Here is a 3,249-nt window from a genome sequence, read left to right as displayed (position 1 = left end):
TCTTACTACTGATGATCAGAGTGGACAAAACCCTTTACCCTTTATGCTTGCAGATTATTTTATTATATGAGTTCCTCACCAGAATTCTTAAGCATTTTAGCAATCATCATTAGCAGATTCAGGTCATTTTATCACTAGGCTTATTCAATTCCCTTTTGCCTGACTGAATCCTGACTTTTAAAATTTAATGTGAACAACATTCAAAGTCAGTTGAATGCAATAATGGTTCTTTATAGGCAGTGAGATATCCCAAGTGTCATAGCTCATGATCAAAGATAACTGTTTCTGCTCAAACTTCTTGATGTGCTTTAGAGGGGCAACCTCATGTTGCAGATACTGTTGTTGTTATTGTTGATGAACCTTCATCCTCAAAGAGGATGAATGAAGGTGATGTCTTGATTTGCGTTTCAGCTGGATTTAAGTGAGGCAGAACTTGACTCTTGTTGGCCTCCCTCCTCCAGTCATTGACATCTAGTGGCAAAAACAAATGGTGAGGATGCAGTGAGTGACTTTGGCCTTTCTAAATTAAGGTCTTTCTCAGGTCTTGGTTTGTCTGAGGTTGCCCCTGTTCAATAACTGAGGACTGGATAAGAGTTGAAACAAAAGATGGTTCAATTTACTGTCACAAACATATCAAACTGTAAAGGGAAGACTCTCAGAGTTTCTGACTAGAACAGAAAACAATTGCTATTGACATTTATTCTAAGTCACCAAAATCTAAATAATGAATCAAAGAAGCTTGAGTTGGGAGTACTATTGGTCAAGCAATGGAAGTCAGAGTGGTTTAGATTTTAAAGTGTAGTCAAGTAGCTTCATTTAAAACACAATTATCTTTTTTTTATGGTGCCAATTTTAAATAGTTTTTATTCTCCAGGACAAAAATTGCATTTCCACTTTGTTTACAGTACTGACAAAGTACAATGTTGTTCACTTCTCTCCTTCTGCACACATATTCAGAATTCAGATTTACACAGTAGCTCAAATGTTACTTTTAAACTGCTACTGCCTTGGCTACAAATTTTGAGTCCTTCAGTTTTTGGAAAGCTGTGTGGAATGCTCTTTCTTCTGTTGGTTAGTCTACCTCTTCAATGGTGGGTCCAGAAGAAGCACCTCCAGATGGGGCTGCTCCACCCCCTGGGAACCCACCAGGCATGCCTCCTGGCATGAACCCTGCACTCTGGTACAGCTTAGTAATGATTGGGTTGCAGACCTTCTCCAATTCTTTCTGCTGATGCTCAGATTCTTCCTTCTCAGCAGTCTGGTTCTTATCCAGCCAGTTGATTGTTTCTAGGATCTTTTCTTTGTCTTCATCACCAATTTTGCCTTGCAATTTTTCATCTTCTATGGTAGCCTTCATATTGAAAACATAAGATTCAAGAGAATTCTTGCAAGATACCTTGTCTCTCCACTTCTCATCCTCAGCCTTGTATTTCTCAGCCTCCTGGACCATACGCTCAACGTCTTCCCTGCTCAGACATCCTTTATCACTGGTGATGGTGATCTTGTTCTCCTTGCCTGAGAATGCCATTTGCATCAATATCAAATGTTCCTTCAATATGAGGAACACTTTTGGGTGCTGGGGGATTCCTGTGAGCTCAAATTTGCCAAGCAGGTTGTTATCCTTTGTCATTGCTCTCTCACCTTCATAAACCTGAATAAACATATCAGGCTGGTTGTCCAAATATGTGGTAAAGGGCTGTGTCTGCTTGGTGGGGATGGTGGTATTTCATTTGATCAGAACAGTCATAACTCCACCAGCAGTTTTAATTCCAAGAGAAAGAGGAGTGACATTCAACAGCAACAAGTCCTGCACATTCTCAGATTTACTCCAGATAAAATGATAGCCTGGACAGCTGCACCATGAGCAAAAACCTCATCAGGATTTATACTCTTGTTGAGCTCCTTGCCATTGAAGAAGTCTTGCAGAAGCTTCTGGATTTTGGGAACCCACCAGGACGATGTCATGAATCTGTGATTTATCTAGGTTGGCATCTCTTAAAGCCTTTTCCACAGGGTCCAATGTGCTATGGAAGAGATCAACATTCAGTTCTTCAAAATGGGCTCAAGTGATTGATTTATTGAAGTTGATACCTTCATAGAGGGAGTCAATCTCAATATTGGCCTGGGTACTAGAAGAGAGGGTGCGTTTTGCACATTCACAAGTGGTATGAAGATGATGAATAGCCCTCCTGTTCTCACTGATGTCCTTCTTGTGCTTTCGCTTGAACTCAGCAATGAAATGGTTGACCATTCGGTTGTCAAAGTCCTTCCCACCCAAGTGGGTGTTCCCAGCCATGGATTTGACCTCAAAGATGCCATCTTCAATGGTAAGAATGGAGACATCAAAAGTACCACCTCCAAGGTCAAAGACCAACACATTTCACAAAAAGACACTGTCCTTTTTGTCCAAGTCATAAGCAGTAGCAGCAGCAGTTGGCTCATTGATGATTCGGAGCACATTGAGACCAGCTATGGTTCCAGCATCTTTAATGGCTTGACATTAGGAATCATTGAAATAGGCTGGTACTGTGACTATGGCATTTGTGACAATGTTCTCAAGTAAGCTTCAGCAATTTCTTTCATCTTGGTTAAGACCACAGAAGATGCTTCTTCTGCGCAGAAACTTTTGGTCTCCCCTTTGTACCCACTTGGACCTTAGGCCTGCCTGCGTCATTCACCACTGTAAAAGACCAGTGCTTCATGTCTGACTGTACAACTGTATCATCAAATCTGCAACCAATCAGATGTTTGGCATCAAAATCTGTGTTGGTGGGGTTCATTGCAACTTGATTCTTTGCAGCATCACAGATTAAAAGTTCTGTGTTGATGAAAGTGACATAGCTGGGCTGGTCCTGTTTCCTTGGTCATTGCAATGATCTCCACTTTCCCACGTTGGAAGACTCCCATACAGCAGTAAGTGGTGCAAAGATCAATGCCAACTGCAGATCCCTTCAACATGGTTGCTGGGAAGTCAGGGGTTGTAGCTGATCACTATGGAGAAAGAAATGTTGCTGCTGCACTGAGTAGACCCCACAATGATCTTTTTAAAAGCCTGTCTTTTCAGAGCTATACTTTAATAAATCGAAAATAAAAACTCTGCAGAACAAATTTCATGAGTCTTGGCTAAAGGAAGGTTCAGGTTAAAATTCTAGCCCTGATATTAGCTGTTTGACCCTGGACAGGTCATGCAACCTCACTGAGTTTCAGTTTCCTTATCTGAAAAACAGAATAATATCATCTGCCATGGGA

General features: G+C 41.2%; 1 pseudogene; it reads right to left on the bottom strand.

Annotated features, from left to right (window-relative positions):
• Positions 1–1,072: 1,072 nt before the first annotated feature.
• LOC140522911 (heat shock cognate 71 kDa protein pseudogene) lies at positions 1,073–1,965 on the bottom strand (annotated as a pseudogene).
• Between the last annotated feature and the right edge of the window lie 1,284 nt (positions 1,966–3,249).

Source organism: Notamacropus eugenii, chromosome 2, assembly GCF_028372415.1.
Source record: "Notamacropus eugenii isolate mMacEug1 chromosome 2, mMacEug1.pri_v2, whole genome shotgun sequence".
NCBI lineage: Eukaryota > Metazoa > Chordata > Mammalia > Diprotodontia > Macropodidae > Notamacropus > Notamacropus eugenii.
The sequence above is the reverse complement of the archived record's forward strand: the minus strand, read 5'-3'. Positions and strand labels throughout refer to the sequence as shown.